The sequence below is a fragment of the Bos taurus genome, chromosome 1 (assembly GCF_002263795.3).
Source record: "Bos taurus isolate L1 Dominette 01449 registration number 42190680 breed Hereford chromosome 1, ARS-UCD2.0, whole genome shotgun sequence".
NCBI classification, from domain to species: Eukaryota; Metazoa; Chordata; class Mammalia; order Artiodactyla; family Bovidae; genus Bos; species Bos taurus.
The window spans coordinates 10,363,417-10,384,811 of NC_037328.1; the positions used below are offsets into that span (position 1 = coordinate 10,363,417).

At 39.0% G+C, this 21,395-nt stretch overlaps 1 protein-coding gene across 7 annotated transcripts in view; it reads left to right on the forward strand.

Annotated features, from left to right (window-relative positions):
• APP (amyloid beta precursor protein) overlaps positions 1–21,395 on the forward strand; it is a 312,207-nt gene that overhangs the window by 131,648 nt on the left and 159,164 nt on the right. The window lies entirely within an intron of this gene.

The following is a 21,395-nucleotide window of genomic DNA, read 5'->3' on the forward strand; positions in this document are numbered from 1 at the left end:
TCATCTTGTCCTTTATAAATGAAGGTCAGAGGCAATCATAAATGTTTGCTAAAATTCTTTAACTGACTTTGGTTTCTGTGATTATTAATAAATATATTTTCACCTCATTTTCTTTGGAATCTAAATCCCATAATTTGTAGATTCTTAGTTTTAATTGAAGGCATCATTTGTATTCATCATTTATAATTCATAAAATTATAAAATCTGAATCTTTGGTTTCTGTGATTATTAATAAATATATTTTCACCTCATTTTCTTTGGAATCTAAATCCCATAATTTGTAGATTCTTAGTTTTAATTGAAGGCATCATTGTATTCATCATTTATAATTCATAAAATTATAAAATCTGAATCTTTGGGTTAGAAAGGCCATCTGGTTTAGTCACATCCCCAGAGGTGATGATGATGTAACACTTCACTTTTTCCTTCAGTATTTTCTCAGCTGTTCCCAAATGTTAACAAATTTCCAAGTGGAATATTAAATATGACTTGTAGGGCTTATAGTAATTAATATAAAGTTTTCTGACTTTTATGTAATTAAGCACAGGATTTTTAATAATATATTTTAGAATTTTTTAAGTTTTTTTTTTATTGAAGGATAATTGCTTCACAGAATTTTGTTGTTTCAAAGTAGTTTTACAAAAATACATATCTATTTTACAGATATATAAGAATCTATGTACACTGAGGATCCCTGATTGCCATTTTTGTCAGTTAATAATGCAGGCTTCTCTTTGGTGTCTTACCCATTGTTACCGTAACTCTCTTCTTGTTAGTTAAGGTTTCTTGTGTTCCCTCTTTTACATGATTTAGAAAAATTGGGTTCAGTGTAGCAGGACAAGCAAATTCTAAACCACAGGAGAAAGAAATAAAGAAGTGAGCTGTATGCTTACATTTTTTGCTTATGTTTCTAAGAGATGTAAGTTAAATAGTATGAACTCCTTCTCCCAGGGCAGGAAGCATCAGTGAGAACAGGGTTTGTCAGTGGGAAGGCTTCTGAGCATTGCATTCTAGGCCATGGTTGGCCCCTCCCCTGTGTTCCCTGTCCATTGGTTTGGGCTTAATTGCTACTTTGTCTAAAAGTTGGAGTTGCTTAGTTCTTATTCATGGCTTTTTCATATTCTTCCTCAGTCATATGTGGATTTGAAGGTTTAAGGGTGAATTTGTAAAAGAGTTGTCGTGAGGGCTCTTACTACCCGATGTCAGTGCAGTCAGGATTAAAAAGGGAAGTTTGGGGTGTTCACCGATTTTCTTTTCTCCTGGTTTGTTGGATGCGTGATCGATCACATCTCATTACTGAGTTGGCTCCGTACTTAGTAAACAACCCAGATGATGATGAATAAACCAAGACAGCTCCATGGCTGCTCTTAAAATCATATGGAGCCAGCTGTGTACTTGTAACCCTGTATCAAGGTTGTTGACCCGCCATTCGTGATCATTCATACACAAGGGACTTTTGTAATTAAAAGTGGGTATTTGTGCTTTTCCTGAGAGTGACAGGCTTTTGCCAGGCTCTCTTCTGCATTTAACATTTTTTTTTTTTAATGTCTTATAAAACCTACTGTTTACTGGGAATAGATTTCGAGGTATCTTGATCCTTTCCTCCTACCCTCCTTCTGACTTCCTGAACTAATTGAAATCATTACTAACATCGTTATCTTATGAAACCCTCTTCAGTGGCCTGTTCTCTTCCTACATCCTATCTCACTGGTCCTAGAAAGAGATCCACAGGGCTTCCCCTTCTGGCCTGGAGTCTCTCATTTATTTATTATGAGTCTCTCATTTATTATTTACCTATGTCAAAGTAGGTAACTATACCTACTTCGATACCCATCTCTCTGGTTATGATACTACTCTGTGTCTTCTTCGTTACAGTCACCAAACTATAGAACACCAGTATACTGTTTTTTAACACTGCTTTTTTTTTTCCTTTAATTTATTGCATTATCTATTACTAGAGCAACTATAGAGTATTAAGCTAGATTTGACACTAGTACCACAGTCTTAACTGAAGGACTTAGACAAAAGTAGGCCATACGGTCATCTTACGTATTTCGGTTTTCTGTAATATCACCATCCAAGTTGACATTCAGTAGAAATGTTAGCTGGATCTTTCCTGATCCCCTACATTTATATGCTGTTCTGCTGTCTGCAACAGTTAGACCTTGAACCGTGTCATCCCTAAGAATTGCTGTACCCACAGGGTTTCCAGGTTTGACATTACTCTCTAAATATGATCTTCTGATCTTAGACCTAAAATACGAATCTGGTCCTAGGGATTTCACCCTTCCTTTATAACAATCACCTCCCCAATTCAGGCTTTTAGTTCATTATCTTCTTCTTTTTTTTTTTTTTTTTTGGTTCTTTCTGGCCAGGATGGACCCAAGGGGTAAGGATTTTTACATATTCCTTTGAATATCCTGGATTTATTGATACCCTTAACATTTTGTAAAGATATTTTCATCAGTCCTCCCTATGTGGGGAAAATTAACTTCTCCCTTTAACTGCTTCTGAGCTTTCCAAGGTTGATGTTTAATCCCACCAGTTAATTCCATTTCTTATTCATGCTGTAACATCAGCTGGGGTATTAATGTTATTGGATACAACTAATCATCACTATTTGATGACCTAACATCATTAAAAAGGCTACAAATAATAAATGCTTGAGAAGGCATGATAAAAAGCAAATCCTCCTTTTGCTGGTGGGAATGTAAATTGGTGCAGCCACTATGGGAAACAGTATGGATGTTCCTTTAAAAACTAAAAATAGAAACCATGCCCACATGGTAACACACACTAGAGATTGACCTTGTACAAGTAAGGAGTGTGAGAAAGTATTCGTTAATCCCTTTAACTTAATCCCTTAAAGTTCATGAAAGGAGACATACCGGAAAGAAACCTTATGAGTGTAAACAATGTGGTTGATGATTTGTTTCTCAAAAAGTTTTACAAAATCATGAAAGAAATCCCACTGGACTCTATACTTGGTATTGACCTAAATGGGATAAGAATCTGAATAGGAATGAATATATGTCTATGTATAACTGACTGGTCTTTCCCAGCTGTCACTAGTGGTGAAGAACCCACCTTCCAATGCAGGAGACGTAAGAGACGCGGGTTCAGTCACTGGGTCAGGAAGATCCCCTGGAGAAGGGCATGGCAACCCACTCCAGTAATCTTGCCTGGACAATCCCATGGATAGAGGAGGCTGGTGGGTATGGTCCATAGGGTTGCACAAGAGTTGGACACAACTGAAGCAATTTAGCATGCACCATATGATCCAGCAATCCTATTCCTAGGCACATATCTGGAGAAAGCTCTAATTCAGAAAGATGCATGAACTCCAGCAGTGCTCACTGCAGCACTATTTACAATAGCCAAGACATGGAAGCTACCTAAGTGTCTATCGATAGATAAATGGATAAAGAAGATGGTGTGTGTGTGTGTGTGTGTGTGTGTATAGATATGTGCTGTGGTAAGTCGCTAGGTCACGTCTGATTCTTTGCAACCCTATGGACACCAGGCTGCTCTGTCCATGGGATTCTCCAGGCAAGAATACTGGAGTGTGTCGCCATGCCCTCCTCCACATACACATACACACACACACACACACAATGGAATATTGTGTGCTTAGTTACTCAGTCATGTTCTACTGTTTGCAACCTCATGGACTGTAGCCTACCAGGCTCCTCTGTCCATGGGGATTCTCCAGGCAAGAATACTGGAGTGGGTTGCCATGCCCCCATCCAGGGGATCTTTCCAACCCAGGGATCGAACTCAGATCTGCACTGCAGGTGGATTCTTTACCATCTGAGCCACCAGGAAAGCCCCCAGTGGAATATGACTCATTTATTAAGAAAGAATGAAATAATGCCATTCGCAGTAACATAGATGGACCCAGAGATTATCATAATAAGTGAAATTAAAGACAGGATATCACTCATATGTGGAATCTAAAATATGTTACAAATAAACTTATTTACAAAACAAAAACAGACATAGAAAACAAACCAATGACTACCGAAGGTAAAGAGGGGAGAGAGGGATAAATGAGGACTTCGGGATTAGCAGATACAAACAACTGTATATAAAATAGACAAACAACAAGGTCCTACTGTATAGCACAGGGACTAATATTCAATATCTTCTGATATTCAGTATATCATTATAGGACATTCAATACCTATAATGAAAAAGAATATAAAGAATATATATATATATTAATAATTGCATTACTTTGCTGTACGCTAGAAACTAATGAAACATTGTAAATCAACGATGTTTCACTTTTCAAAATAAAATTTTTTTAAAAAGAAAGAAGAAAAAAAGACAAATTAGAACTGCAAAAAGAAAAAAGAATTGGTTAGAACCTAATAGAATTAAGATATCAGGTCACTTGCACCACTTCATTTTTGAACGTGTTTTTCTGTGAGCCCTGCAGGCACGTATGCCTTCATTCTCTTCTGGCAAAGCTAGTGGGCAAAACGAGAGAAATATTACATCACTGACCCCCACACAAGCTGGGGGCCTGCCAGCTGGTGGCTGCCTGCTTCCATAACAAGTCACAATAAGAATTTCACACATCCTGCTTGACAAGTCCTGAGGAGACACCATATGACAGTTCTTGAAAAGGGAAAAAAAAAAAGGAACTCTGCTCCTCCAGAATAAAATTTGATACACAGCTTAATGCACTTTGTTGATTGGTAGGTAGTGAGCTTTGTTTTGGAAGATTGAGTGTTATCCTATTGCTAATGAGGCATTTAGAGAAACATTCTTTATGGGATGAGCCCTGTTTTATGACCTCATTTGAAAAAGAGGTAAGTCTTTTCAAAGATTGAGTAGAAACAAATCAGTTACTGTTCCCAAAATTTATTTGTAAGTAACTCAGTGTTTATTCTCTTGCCTGGAAAATCCCATGGATGGAGGAGCCTGGTAGGCTGCAGTCCATGGGGTCGCGAAGAGTCGGACACGACTGAGCAACTTCACTTTCACTTTTCACTTGCATGCATTGGAGAGGAAAATGGCAACCCACTCCAGTGTTCTTGCCTGGAGAATCCCAGGGACGGGGGAGCCTGGTGGGCTGCCGTCTATGGCGTCGCCCAGAGTCGGACACGACTGAAGCGACTTAGCAGCAGCAGCAGCAGCAGCAGTGTTTATTTCTCTGGTGTTGTAATTAGAGTTTCCCAGGTGACGCTAGTGGTAAAGAAGTCTCCTGCCAGCGTAGGAGACGCAAGAGACTGGGATTCGATCCCTGGGTCGGTAAGATCCCCTGGAAGAGGGCATGGCAACCCACTCCAGTATCCTTGCCTGGAGAATCCCATGGACAGAGGAGTCTGGTGGCTACAGTCCATAGGGTCACAAAGAGTGGGACACAACTGAAGTGACTTAGCACATAATGACTGAGTTCTCAGGCGACCTCAGAATACCTAGTTATGTGATCAGTAATGCAGCTTACTTATGTTAATAGTGTATAGACTCCAGCCTCCTTGGGTAAGAATTTTTCCATGGGAAAATTCCCTTGAAAAACTCACATGTAAGACCAGTCACATATCCAGTTTAACCTTGAGAGTGAGTACCTGGAGATGCTCCCATCTGGTACAGCAGAATCTGACTAGAAACCACATACTTCATAGGGGTTGATGAGTTTTGTAGAGCAAAAAACTTAAAGGAAGACCCTCTAGTTCTTTGATAACAGCCTTTGCCTCTCAGTACTATTTCCTTACATTTTTTTCAAAAAAGAATCCAAAGACATGGCTTCATATGTTGAGAGTTGCAGGTATTAGTGAGAATGTGCTGACATGTAACCTCATCTATCTTCCTGGATAATTAGATGATATTTTTTTTTCTTTTGATTGAAAAAAAAAACCTGTTATGATAGATCTAGATGAGTGATTATTTGTGCCTGCAATTCACCATGTCCTTTTTTGAAGCTGTATTTGGTAGCTCAGGATGGTTTCCTCGGTTATGTAGGTGGGGGCGGGGGGTGCTGAGCATGCGCGTATGCGCACATGGGAACACGTAATACCTTATGAAATTCACTGAATCAGTTCTGGTGATCGACTCGCCCTACACTGCACTGGAAAAGCCAGGCCTGCATCAGTGACTCTCTGGGTGCATCGGGCCCTTTATACTAATATAATTTTTGTTTTTAAATTATTTTACAAACAATTCACAAAAATTAAAAGGATGAGAAGCAATAACTTCATTTAGAAATTTTAGTAAGAATTAATGTAGTAAATATCTTAATTTGAATTAAAACTTCAATACAGTTAAGCTAGATTTTTATTTCATCTCTTCCTGGTTTTGAAGGTAAGGATTTCTGAAATGAGCACTATCCTTTGAATAAAAGTAGCAGCTAATCAGCTGCCAGGCATGAACCCGAATTATAACCATCTTACGAATACTGATTCCAGGATCAAATACATCTCTGCTGGGTTCTGACAGGTACCGAGTAGTTCCTGGTTGTTTTGTTGCACTTGATAATTGTTAAAAAATTAGTACTTTTCAACTTAAGAGTTCATAATTTTGTTGAAGAAAAAGCAGTGCTATCTTCTATTTTATAAATTAGAAAATATGTTCAAGTTTGGATTTATAAACACTCATGAACATCATTAATCCAGTCCTTTTTTTTATACATTTTATGTTGGTTCTATTCATCACTTTTAAGATACTCATGAATTTGGTATTTGTCTACTTCTGAACTGGTTCTGTTGTATAAACATCATAAAAATTTGTTGCACACACATCATAAAGAAGGAAAGAATACTACCACATGTTTTTAGCAATTTTATCTGTTTTTGTTGCAAAATACTGAATGATGTCATCCTTCCTGTAGAATGACTAACTGAATGAGAATACCATATTTTCTTTTTGTTCTTAGAAATGCATTGCTCACTTTGCAGTTCTTGAGCTTGAGAAAATTCATGTAGACCATCATCATCTGAACTGAAGAGTCACATGGTCTGAGGTTTTGCTTATGCAATCAATTTCAGTCATCTTCTGATTTGTTTAATAATTGTAACATGTCTCCTGTCAATTTTCTCTTATTTGCCAGTGCGGAAAATGAGAATTTTTTTTTTTCACTTGCATTCAGTGAAAGTCCCTAGACTTCTTTCATTGCCTCTTGAAAGATGATGCAATATTTTGGGAACAAAATAATAAAACTCTGATAATTCCCCTATTGCATCATCTTTCTAGGCAATTCCCTCATTCTTTTATTTTCTTATTATTTGGTCTTCTTAGCACAGTTGAAATAATTAATGAGTAACGATGAAATAACTCCTGGGATGATAAAAATAGAAAGATTGTGGGAAAAAATCTTAGGTATCAAAAAACTCCAGTTGATTGATATGGTAATCACAACATAGAATGAGTTTCATTCCATTTACAAAATATTTGAAGAAAATGTGAAAATCAGAAATACAGACCCTTAGATGTAGATAGAACTGCTCAAAATGAAACTTAAAATGTAAAAATTATGTTCAGTGGGCCCTGTTGGTAGGGTTAATAGCCTACCCTGTTTATTCAAGGGATTGCATTTATTATGAGGCCTATGTGACTTTTATTAAATACTTGACCTAATTTTCTACAAGCCAGCTACTCAGTAAATATTGGAGTTGAATTGGCATTCATGTTAAACACACACAAAGACATAACTGGTAACTCAAGGTTAAGCTAATTGGCCTTTAAAACAAAAACTACCAACGAATATCATTCCAGATATGCAAGAATTAAGTGACATTGCATCAGAAGTCTCTAAAGCCAGAAATACTGGGGAAAAAATACTGAGGCAATAGGAATATTTATAAACAGCGCCTTTATTGTAGTGCACTCATCCCAGATGCTAGTAAAGTAATGCTCAAAATTCTCCAAGCCAGGTTTCAGCAATACGTGAACCATGAACTTCCAGATGTTCAAGCTGGTTTTAGAAAAGGCAGAGGAAGCAGAGATCAAATTGCCAACATCCGCTGGATCATGGAAAAAGGAAGAGAGTTCCAGAAAAACATCTATTTCTGCTTTATTGACTATGCCAAAGCCTTTGACTGTGTGGATCACAATAATGGACAGGGAGGCCTGCTGCTGCTGCTGCTGCTACTAAGTCACTTCAGTCGTGTCCGACTCGGTGTGACCCCATAGATGGCAGCCCACCAGGCTCCCCCGTCCCTGGGATTCTCCAGGCAAGAACACCGGAGTGGATTGCCATTTCCTTCTCCAGTGCATGAAAATGAAAAGTGAAAGTGAAGTTGCTCAGTCGTGTCCGACTCTTCGAGACCCCATGGCCTGCAGCTTACCAGGCTTCTCTGTCCATGGGATTTCCCAGGCAAGAGTACTGGAGTGGGGTGCCATTGCCTTCTCCGCAGGGGGGCCTGGTGTGCTGCTATTCATGGGGTCGTAAAGAGTCGGACACGACTGAGCAACTGAAGTGAACTGAACTGATTGTAGTTACTAATTGAATATCTTTCAATTGCTTCAATAAGTAAAATAAAATAGAATAAAATGAAATTAAATTGGAGTTGTAAATGAAAATATGATCTTTCTTTGAACTTTCAGATAAAAATCCATTTGAGAGACTTTGTTATTTGAACCAGCAAGCATTTTTTATTCCTTAGTGTCAAACTGGAGCTCTTTATCAGAAATAATGGTAGGTATTAAAAATTTTTTAAATAACAGTAGACAGAAATTTTAGGAAATACAAGTTGTAGTCATGAGACAGTTTCAGCTCCATTAGCTATTGGCAAGCATTGTGTGATTTTAAAAATAAACCAGCACTGCTATGGGACTTCTGTGTAAAGAACCTGCCTGCCAAGGCAGGAGATGCAGGTTCCATCCCTGGGTCAGGAAGATCCCCTGGAGAAGGAAATGGCGGCCCATTCCAGTATTTTTGCCTGGAAAATCCCATGGACAAAGGAGCCTGGTGAACTGTAGTCCATGGAGTTGCAAAAGAGTCGGACACGATTTAGCGACTAAACAACAAAGCACTGCTTTATTTAAAATGATAGGCAACGAGGACGTACGGTATAGCACATGGAACTCTGCTTATGTGGCAGCCTGGATGGGGGGAATTTGGGGGAGAATGGATACATGTATATGTATAGCTGAGTCCCTTCTAGAAGGTTCGCCTGAAACTATCACAACATTGTTAATCAGTTATACCCCAGTGAAAAATGAAAAGTTTTGTTTTTTTTTAATGAGTAAACAAACATTAGTTTGGAGCAATGATTCTCAACTGCCGATGATTTTATTCCCAAGAGACCTTTGGAAATGTCTGCAGACATTTTCAGTTGTCTCGGTTGTGGGGGAGGGGATCAGAGGCTCCTGGCATTTGATGGGTAGAGACCAGGGTTAGTGCTAAACATCCCATTATACACAGGACAGCCCCACAACAAAGAAATGTCAGTAGAGCTGTGGTTGAGAAACTGGTGTCGAGTTTTCTTCAGTACTGGAAAACTAAGGAAATTATTCTTAAAAAAGCAACAACAAACCAACAACTTCCATTTCAAGCTTTTGTCTTACCCTGATCTCCTGTGGACAGTAAAGCAAACACCCCAGGAGTCTGCCTTTTGAACACAGCTTTTGTGCAGATGAAAATGTTTGAGATCAAAATAAACCTTCCAAACCTACGTGCATTTAGAGCTGAAACAGTATTCCCAAACAATGGGTGATTGAGGCTTCTTATTTGCACCTAGTCACTTCATTAAATCTAATCATTATGTCATTTATTTTTTTCCTTTCATTAGTATCACTGCTGTTCATTTTGACTATACCAAATATTAGCATATTTTCTGCAGAAAAAAAAGATCATGTTCAAAATATTGGAGCATTTAGAGACCTGGCAGACAAGCTCCACTAAAGTTATTTTTCCCTTACATCTAATTAGAAAATATTTAAAATATGGTGATTTTTCAGAAGGATTTGGGCCAAAAAGAAACACCTGTAATTTGACTTTAATGTAAGTTCTACATTTCTGTTTGTTCTTCTTTTTTGTTTTTATTTAGTTATCTTTAAAATATAAAATTTTCATTTTTAAGTAACATCTAGATATTTTGAAAATACATTTTGCAATTTTCACATGTATCTCTTCAATTATGTATGTTCCTTCAAGATTTGTTCACTTGTGTCATCATTTTCAGATTTTTTTTTTTTGCTGCTTTTTTTACATTATAGAAGTCAAGCTTTTGAATTCCTTAATAAATCTAGATTTGCCTCCCAAATTAGGTAATAATTGCTTTAAAATAGTTTTCCAAAAATCGGACAATGAAAGATATAAATGTTTTGACAGCATTTAACATTTATTTAAATGTTTATGCCCATTTACAGTGAGGTTTGGACAGCAGGTTAATTTATTTCATCATTGCATACTCACCAATATTGGATTTTTATCATTGTTAAGAACATGACCCCTTCCTTTATCGTCAGGTTTTCAGACTATGAATGTGATGAGGGCATGGACGAAATTTTATTGCCTTCTTATATCCTTGTCTGTACACAAGTAGTAATAATCGTAAGAGATACTACATAATCTTGTTATGTGCAAACCACTGTTCTGAATGCCTTGCATATATTAACCTGTCTAATGTTCACAGCTTTTTAATATCTGTTAGTTGTTTGTAGGCTGATTTAATGAATGTTATTCGGGCTTTTCCTATGCTGGGAACAGATTTGTGCTCATTTATCTCTTCTTGAGAATTTACATTTTTTTTTCTTCTGCCAAGTAAATATTACAGGTATTTCAAGTGTAAAATCCAACAGAACCCTTCTGTTGATTTTCATTCCATTAGTTCTGCATTAATGAAATGTCATTAATAATCTGTACTTTTCTCCTTCAGCTAAATTTCTTCATTCTACCTTAAGAGTACATATAAAGTATAACTTTAATAATGATTAACTTATTCACTTTTGATCAAAAACATTTCAGAAAAATACATAATTTTGATTAAATAATTTATATGTGAGAGACGTTAAACATTTTCAGTGTTTACTGATAGTATGGTGTATGCTGATTCCATGCGGTTTGATCTGCCCTAGTTGTGAACCTTTGGTCAGGGAAGTTGGGGGTGGAGGTATTACAGTCTAAAGCTTTGCGTGCTTAGTGGCTCAGTCATGTCTGACTCTTTGTGACCCCATGGACTGTAGCCCACCAGGCTCCTCTGTCCATGGAGATCTACAGGCAAGGATACTCTAAAGCTTTAGATTAGTTTAATACAATGGGAAATGTGAAGAAGTATGTATACATTGGGATACATGCCTAGAGAAAAGGCGAGCTGTTTCTCTTCAGGTTCTTGTTTTTATTTATTTGTTTGTGGGGACAGTGGGGATGTGATTAATGAAGGGACAGAGAATTTATAGACCCAACTTCTACCTTAGAAGAGGTCTCTTCAGTCTAATTCTCTTTAAAAGGAAAGAAGGGCATCTTATTCTTATATCTGTGTAAATTGTTCCACAGAGATATGTCTTTTTTTTGGTAAAGAATGGGATTGTTATGAACAGAGAGAAATATACATAGACATTACATCTCCCTTTGGTCAATATCTTGGCCATTTTAATGGTGTTATTGATTTGATCACATTATTTGAATCAAATAAGATAGGGATGGATCTGATAATATAACCTTTGAGCCCATCATGTTAACCTGACTATTTATGAAGGGGAAATGATAGTCCAGTAGCCCCAACTCAAGGTAACATGTCAAAGTATAAAAAATAATGATGATAAGCTTACTTTGAATTGAGGACAGTTGTGTCCATGGCTTCATTTGAGCCGTTGATGGAGTTCTAGTGTAAATAATAGGTATATGGTTTCATGGTGTCTTGCTCTATCTTTCCTGCAAGAACATGTGACCCAATAAATACCTTGACATAGCCACAACCATTGGGAACATTTTATTGTACCCTCTACATGGGCACCATTAAAAGAGATTTCTTTAAATCCATTTACCAGGCCCGTTAGAGAGCTGGGACTGACCTTTGTTCCAGAAGCAGAGGGTTGCTAAGAACACTGGGTGCATCCCATTTCCAGTCATTTCGCAGAAAATTAAGCAAAGACCAACACGACTGATGCTCAACATAAGGAATAAAATCTGGATCCTGGTGACTATTGCAGTCAGCTTAAGAAGTTCTTACTGAGGCTTGATTTGTGGGTGGCACAGCGCTAGGTATAGTTGAAAGTCTAATTAACTGTGGTCTGTGCGCTCCAAGAAGTTTTCTCAGAAAATAAGCACCAGATGGGAGTGTGGAGGGTTCGTTGCACAAACACATTATTTGTGGTTTGTGAAAACTTGTCATTGAATCATGGAGGAAGTTAGGCCCATGTTGTCTTCCAGTTAGTCTGGGAAGTTGTCGTAGCCTCATATGATCTCAGGCTGTTGTGAGATTGTGTGTCTATTAGTGAATCAATGTTTTCTCAGTCTTTAAAATTGGTTCTGAGAGAGAGACGCTTCATTTGACTTTATATCTTGTCTGGATGTCTAGAGTTAAAATCTGTTGAATATCTAATCTTTCAGCTGCTTTTCTATCCTGCATTTTCAGAAAGTGATAGTAGATACTCCGAGCGGGGAAAAAAAGCAAAAACTTTGGAGGAGGGTCACAACGTGAATCATGCAACTGATACATTACCGCCTTAAAACTCTGCCAGTGGATGAGTCAAAAGCCTAGATTTGATAAATCAAATCTTTGTGGCTTTGAGAGCTAAGTGTCATGGTGCTGGGTTGGCAGCATCTAGTACTGTGAGGCTGTAACTGTATCACTGAGCCTTGAGCTGAAATATGGGAACTAATTTGAAAATGATGAACAGGAGACAAGCATTTTCTCTTGAGGGAATTGGCTGCCAGCTCTGAGGTCTTATTAAAAATGCTGAATTTCTGGATTGAATGAGCTTGAATAGCATGTACGTCAAAATGAAAAACAAAACACTTTAGTAGCCTTAACCAGATTAAGAGATATGTGGCCAAACCAGTGGGGTTTGTTTAGGTTTCTAAGCAGGTGATGGTTGGAAGAGAAGATGCCTTTGAAGTTCAGGGTTGGATTGCTGCCATCCCAGGCTACATCTGGCAGTGATCCTTGTGCTCACTGGGATCTGATGGTGCAAGCTGCCGGGTAACCAGATACGGCTGAAATGAGAGGTGCTGGGGGATGGTTCATGTGTAAAAGTTGTTTGGATGGCTGGATTATTCATTGCTGAGAATTTTACACTGCTGAGACATGGAAGGCTTCTTTGTACTCCCATTGTCTTTTATATTTAGATTGATTTTTTTTTTTAATTTTTAATACAAAATTTAAAGGTTACTTTCCATCTACAGTTCAGTTCAGTCAGTCCAGTCGCTCAGTCGTGTCCGGCTTTTGCAGCCCCAGGGACCGCAGCACGCCAGGCCTCCCTGTCCATCACCAGTTCCCGGGGTCCACCCAAATCCATGTCCATTGAGTTAGTGATGCCATCAAACCATCTCATCCTCTGTCGTCCCCTTCTGCTCTTGCCCTCAATCTTTCCCAGCATCAGGGTCTTTTCTAATGAGTCAGTTCTTCGCATCAGGTGGCCAAAGTATTGGAGTTTCAGCTTCAGCATCAGTCCTTGCAATGAATACAGTTATTACAAAATATTGGATATATTCTCTGTATTACGCAGTACATCCGCGAGCCTGTCTTGCCCCCAGTAGTTGGCCTCTCACTCTCCCAGCCCAGTATTGACCCTCCCCCTTTCCTTCTCTCCTCTAGTAACCACTAGTTTGTTCCCTATATCTGTGAATTTGCTTCCTTTTTCCTGCTCTATTTTTTAGATTCTGAAATCATACAGTATTTGTTTTTATCTGTCTGGGCTTCTTTTCACCTAGCATGTGTGTGTGTGCTTAGTCGCTCAGTTGTGTCCGACTCTTTGCAGCCTCATGGACTGTTGCCTACCAGGCTCCTCTGTCCATGGGATTCTCCAGGCAAGAATACTGGAGTGCGTTGCCATGCCCTCCTCCAGGGGATCTTCCTAACCCAGGGATCAAACCCCTGTCTCCCGTGTTGCAGGCAGATTCTTTACCATCTAAGACACCAGGGGATAACGCCTTCCATATCCAATGTCCATCCATATTGCTGCAGATGGCAAAATTTTTGTTCTTTTTTATGACTGAATAGTTTTCTGTAATGTGTGTATATGTATATACATACATATAGGCACATATATCTCTGTATATAAATATATATACACACATATATATGTGTATATTTTATGACTGAGTAGTGTTCCAGTGTGTGTGTGTGTGTGTGTGTGACCTAAATGTGAGACTAATGTGAGACTAAATAAAAACTCATAGAGAAAAACATAGGCAGAACACTCTTTGTAATAAGTCACAGCATTATTTTTTTTTTTTGGATCCATCTGCCTACAGCAAAAAAAAGCAAAAATAAAAAAATGGGACCTAATTAAACTTAAATGCTTTTGCACAGTAAAGGAAACCATTGAAAAACAGAAAAACAACCTGGTGAATGGGAGAAAATAGTTTCAAATGATATGACTGCCAAGGAATTAATATCCAACATATACAAACAGCTCATAAAACTCAACATCAAAAAAGCAGGCAACATGATTGAACAATGGGCAGAAGAACTAAAAAGACATTTTTCAAAAGAGGAAATACAGATGGCCAACAGACATATGAAAAGATGCTCAACGTTACTGATTATCAGGGAAATGCAAATAAAAACTACAATGAGATATTATCTCATACCTGTTAGAATGGTTCTCATCAAAAAGAGCACAAATAGCAAATGTTGGCAAAGATGTGGAGAAAAGGGCAACCTTGTTTACTATAAAGTACGTTCGTGCAGCCACTGTGGAAAACAATATAGAGGTTTCTCAAAACTAAAACTAAAAATAGAACTACCATATGACCCAATAATTCCATTCCTGAGTTTATATCCCTCCAATGTGTTTTAATTAAACTATCCAAATTTCCTGGATTACAAAATAGTTAAAAAGGAAGAAAATACAGATCCTTACAACAGGTTTCTGGCAGTAGTAGCCCCCAAACACTAATTCCTTGTTGAAACCAACATCTGGATTTGGTTATCTTCAATGTAGAACTCCTAGTTTAGATGGAATTCACCACTGTTCACGTCTCAGTGGCCCTTAAAACTATGTGTTTATTGTTTTGTTTTTTCTTTTGACCTCAAAATCCACATAACAGCATATTATACTCAAAAAGATTTCCTTCACTTGAGCCATGTGGCTCATCAAATCCCTGGTAACAATCAGTTGCATGCTGGAACTTTATTTTGATCTTGGTTATATGTAAATTGGCTTCTAGGAGCCCTAAAATAGGAGTACATGAGGTTTCCCGCTCTCAGTCTAAACTAGTACCAAGACCCTATCACAAAGAACTTAGCAAAACTTTTCCAACCCTTGGAAGGAAGTCAATCATCTGGAAAATAATCTCCAGATACAGTAGCTGACTATATTCATGATTCTGTATTTGATGATACGACACACCATGAATCAGAAATATTCACACAAAAAATATTTTTTCAAGAAGTTCCAAATAAGCAAAACTTGAATTTACTGTGCACCAACCAGCAACTATTTACATAGCACTTACTTTGTACTTAAAGCTATTTACATGGTATTAGGTTGAAAATAATCTGATGATGACAAAGTGTAATGGAGGATGTGTGTGAGTTATAGGTATACAGTAGAACCTTGAACAATTTAGGGGCTAGGGGCACAGACCCCGAGCACAGTGAAAAATCCCAATATAACTTTACAGTCAGTTCCAATAAAGTATTTCCACATATAATATCATCAAATTAAAGAAATAAAGACATTCGGGCCATCAATCTGGTTGTACTATCCTTACACATTCGAAGATACAGGACATGAACATTCATTGCTTTAATTTATGTCGTGTTTTATCCAGCACATTGTGCCATATAAATAGTTAGAAGGAGAACTGAACGCTGAGCACAGAATGGGCTATAAATTCTTGTGTATTGACTAAATTGTTTTAGTAAAGTGTAATGTGTAATTCTGGAAATGACTTGCCAATGGATATCCCAAAATACACCGTGGTATTAGAAGTTACTTGAAAATATATTTATAGGAGAGCATGGGCTTCCCTGGTGGCTCAGACAGTAGAGAATCCGCCTGCAATGCAGGAGGCCTGGGTTCAGCCCCTGGGTTGGGAAGATCCCCTGGAGGAGGGCATGGCAACCCACTCCAGTATTCTTGCCTGGAGAATCCCATGGACAGAGGGACCTGGCGGGCTGCAGTCCGTGGGTCGCAGAGTCGGACATGACTGAGCAACTAAGCACAGCACAGCATTTTATTGAGTGCAGTAGTAATTCAAATTTTGTAAGGAGTTGCTATTGTAAGTGTCTCCTTATAGCAAATAAAAAAGTCTTCTTTTGCATTTGAGACCACTGTTTACTGTTAGTTGAACTTGGTTTTCCAATGTATTCTGCTTAGCAACAGGTTGCCAGGCCAGCGTGAAGAGCTCTTACCGTGATTGTAGAGGTTGCAGTGGAGAGTTACTATCTCGTTATGACAGCTGTTCCAATACCAGTAGTCATGAAATTAATGTTGGTGGAAACTAAAAATGGTAACACATACTAGCTACAAACCTGGAAAAGAGACTATCATCATGAAAGCTTCGCAAAGAGTCGGACACAACTGAGCAACTTCACTTTCACTTTCTTTCATGAAAGAAAGGGCAATATTTCATTTATGGTCATTTAATGATGATAGAACGCATTTGCATTAAAAAAAAAAATCTGTGTGGAGACAGAAATCTAATGTAGTAGGTGTACCCAAGTAGTTTAGGAAAGAAACAACTTGTTAGTGAATAAGATGATCTTTGCTTCAGAAGTATCTTTGAAAGGTAACCCATATATGTGGAATCTAGAAAAAAATGGTATAAATGATCTTCTTTGCAAAGCAGAAATAGAGACACAGATGTAGAGAACAAATGTACAGATAGATATCAAGGGGGAAAAGGGGTTAGAATGAATTGGGATTGACATATATACACTGTTGATACTATATATAAAATAGATACCTAATGAGAGCCTGCTGTACAGCACAGGGGACTCTACTCAATGCTCTTTGGTGACCTAAATGGGAAGGAAATCCAAAAAAGAGAAGATATATGTAAAAATATTGCTGATTCACTTTGCTGTACAGCAGAAACTAACACAACATTTTAAAGCAACTATACTCCAATAAAAATTAATTAAGTAAAAATAAAGTGTGCTTTGGACCCAATAAAATTTTCTTGACGCCGTTTCTTAACATCTAACATGGGAAAAATTAGAATAACCTGTGCTTGCTTTCAGGACTGAGTTAAAGAATCGATACAGATGTATGTTCAAGTGTAAAATGTACAGTTGACTTGTTTATAATGCACAGCTTGGCGTTGTGAGGACAGGCCAGTGTGAGGCTGATGTTTCCCTAATCAACTCACTCTCACACTGTCAAAGAGAAAAGCTCTCCTTAGGGTGCAATGACTAATACCCCACCTCTGGTTTGCTAATCATGGCTATTATGACATGTCCCTTTTTAATTAGGTCTTTAGAAAATATTGTAGGCCTTGTAATTATTATAATCAAAAATAAGAGATAATGACTTAAGCACTTTCTGTCCTAGATGAGACTGAGAACCTTATTAAAATAAACTTGGATCGTAAACAGCCGTAATGATAATTTATGACTTAAAATATGCAGGAGTCCTGTTAATTGAGGGAAGGAAAAGAATAGTAGAAAATATGATTTCCTAGGATTGGAAAATGACTGTAAAAATTAATGTGGATCAATTGGGCTCTTCTGACATTTAAAAAAGAGATTTGATAGATGTTCAAATAGCAGGAAAGCATTTTGCTTTCAACTTCTGTATATGTGAAGACCTTCCATTTTATGTTTAAATTGTTTCAGAAGAATCATGATATCTTCAGCTTGACTGATAAATCGGGGAAAATGTATATCAAAGTTTGAATCCTTTACTTCCTGGAACACGGAGCTCATTGTTTCTTTTTAAGTGTTTGTACCTCCTTTGAGTGTTAGTCGGTTAGCCTCAAGTAGTTCTCGGGAGAATTTTATAGTTAAAATTGTCAGAAAATTGGAGCCAAGAAGTCACACGCATGTTGAAGTGGTAATGAAGCACTTTGGTTTTATGAAAATGTTTATAGTCACAGGCCAGCAACGTTGCGTGTGAGGAGTTTAATGATGGTAGAACCGGTCAGAGAGGAGCAGGATGCCAAGACCACACTTTTATAGCATCTCTGTATACCTAACCCACTGAGCGTCCAACCTCAAATACAGCTCGTTATCGCTACTGAAACACACTTGGCAGTGCTTCGGCACAGGCCATTCCTAACAAGACAGGCTTTCCCACTTCCTTCCATTTGAAAATGTTCTTTTCCAACCCACACGTTGGGAAATTTAATTAACTCTGTATATCCCGTCTCTGTCGTGATTACAATATAGAACATCTGTGATCTTCAGCCCTGACTCCTAATTAGAAAAATAGATTTTTTCCTGTCATTGGCATTAGTTGAAGAAGTAGTAGTTTTCCTCATAACCTCTTCTTCTCCCTAATCCAGGTGCCAGTACAAACAGGCCCACATGGCCTCTGAGTAGAAGAATCTAAATATTCACAGAATATGGGACTTCCCTGGAGGTCCAGTGGCTAATACTCAGCACTCCCAATACAGGGAGCCCGGGTTCAATCCCTGGTCAGGGGACTAGATCCCACCTGCCACAGCTTTAAAAAGATAAATGAATAAAGATCCTCTGACCCAGCTCCTTGCCATGTCTCCAGCCTCACCCTCTGCCTCTCTCCCCGATGCTGACTTCATGTCACACGAGTCAGCATGGCTAGCTTTCCCCACCCCAAGACTGATGAATCTCTCTGTAAAGGTTTTTCCCCAGTTGTCTGGATTTCTGTTCAGCTTCTCAAAATGAATTCCCCTGATTATTCTTTTCAAGACATTCTCCTCCCGATATGCTCAGTCTTACCTACCTCTGTATTTAGCCCTGACACTAATCACACCGTTGCTATTTTATTTGCTTATTGTCTGTCTGTCCCCCGTGGAATGTAAGCTTCCTGAGGGCAGGGGCCTCCTTAGCCTTTTCTCTTTGAGAGCCTCAGAATCTAGCCGAATGCCTGGTCCACTGTATGTACCTGCTAACATTTTGACTGAGCTTTTATTATGCTATTGTCTGAAACATAGTAAAATGCCCTGGTTAATCCATACTAGAGAGTATTCTCTCAAGGAATTTTTCACATCAGTCTTAGAATTGGGAAGCAGATTGAATTATGCTTGTAAGGCATGAGGGGTGTCAGGGAGGAATGGCATAATTAGACCTCAGAAGGCCAGATTCTGTTACTAGTTACATGTGGTATCGGAACAGAACATATTAGCAATGCAGAAAGTAAGTGGCCATCTGCTCTGTTATCTGTGATCTTTTAAGAAGGGTAGCTCTTCAATTTCAAAAAGCAACAGGGAGACAAGTAGTTTTTCGAGGCAGAAGCCCAGTGTCTCCCTTTGCCTGGAAAAGCAATAAAGCTGTATCCTTTTCTGCTTCACTGCCCCCGCCAAAAAACAAACAAACAAAAATGTAAAGCGCCATTGTACTTACTGGAAACGGAACAACAGTGCTTCCCAAATTTATGTATTTGTGTCCTAAATTTCTGGAGAAGGCAATGGCAGCCCACTCCAGTACTGTTGCCTGGAAAATCCCATGGATGGAGGAGCCTGGTAGGCTGCAGTCCATGGGGTCGCTAAGAGTCATACACGACTGAGCGACTTCACTTTCACTTTTCACTTTCCACCTTCATGCATTGGAGAAGGAAATGGCAACCCACTCCAGTGTTCTTGCCTGGAGAGTCCCAGGGACAGAGGAGCCTGGTAGGCTGCAGTCCATGGGGTCGCTAAGAGTCATACACGACTGAGCGACTTCACTTTCACTTTCCACTTTCATGCATTGGAGAAGGAAATGGCAACCCACTCCAGTGTTCTTGCCTGGAGAGTCCCAGGGACAGAGGAGCCTGGTAGGCTGCAGTCCATGGGGTCGCACAGAGTCGGACACGACTGAAGCGACTTAGCAGCAGCAGTCCTAAATTTCTCGTCCTTCATTTGCAGCTGTCTGTTGGAGCCTTCTGCAATAGATTTAAGAATCTAGCATCTAAATTCCACCGTGGTCAAAGCTGAACCCGTGCATTTCTGTTCCTGGCCATCCATTCTCCCTGCTGTATCCTCCATTGCTATTAGTAACTGTTCTCCGCCCAGTCTCTCCCTCTGGAGACATCAGCTTCATCTTACCACTAACCCCCTCCATCCAAATAGCTACCAGTCCTGTCGTTATTTTCTCAAAGCTCTTACTTCCCGAGTCCTCCTCAGCTAGACTCCTCGAGAGCCTTCTCCCCCGCCCACCAGTCACCCCAAACCTATCTGTGCTTCATACTTCTGCCAGCTCATACCTGTTGAAATGCAACCAGTCTTGCCACTCTTCTGCTTAAATCTTTTCTACACGGCTGTATACCACTGGTCGAATAAGGGCAAACTCCTCAGTCTGTAATACAAGCTCCTTCCTAATGTATCCAAAGCCTGTATTCTGCCCACTCAGTGACGGTACCACTTGAGGTTGGGTGTAGACAAATGTACAGGCAGACCTTGGAGATACGATGGGTTGGGCTCCAGACCACCACAGTAAAGCAAGCATCATAACAAAGGGAACCACACAATTTTTTTGTTCCCTGGTGTATATAAGTTGTTTGTGCCATACTGTAGTCTCAAGTGTGCAATAGCACTGTCCAAAAAAAGTGTGCATACCTTAATTTTAAAAATCCTTTATTGCTAAAAATGCTATCATCTGAGTCTTCAGCCAGTCGTTAACTGGCAGTAGTAATATCAGAGATCACTGACCATAGATCACCATGACAAATATAATAATTACAAAAAGATTGGAAATATTGTGAGAACGACTGGACTGTGACACAAATGCTGTTGGGAAATGACGCTGATGGGCTTGCTGCCACAACCTTCAATTTGTGAAAAATGCAGTATTTATGAAGTGCGATAAAACGAGGTCTGCCTGTATCTATTTCTTCCTGGGAATGGAGGCCCCTCCCTGAGAATCTAGGGCAAGACGAGGGCTTAAAGCAGTTTCTGCCTGTGCTGGAGGAAGGAACAGCGTTACTTGTCATTGCTTCCCAAATAGAACTGCTTATTTTTTCACCGGAGAGATGAGGGGGGAACCACAGAATCAGAGAGCTTCTCTCCTTTCCAAAGAGCAGGTACTTCAAAGGTGTTCTTAAAAGAAATGTGAGGCTGGATCTTGCTTTGTGGCTTTTCTAAAGGGCTTTGTGTCCATTTCATGCACAAAACATCTGTAGCTTTTTATTAGTTCTTGCGTGTGTGGACACAACGG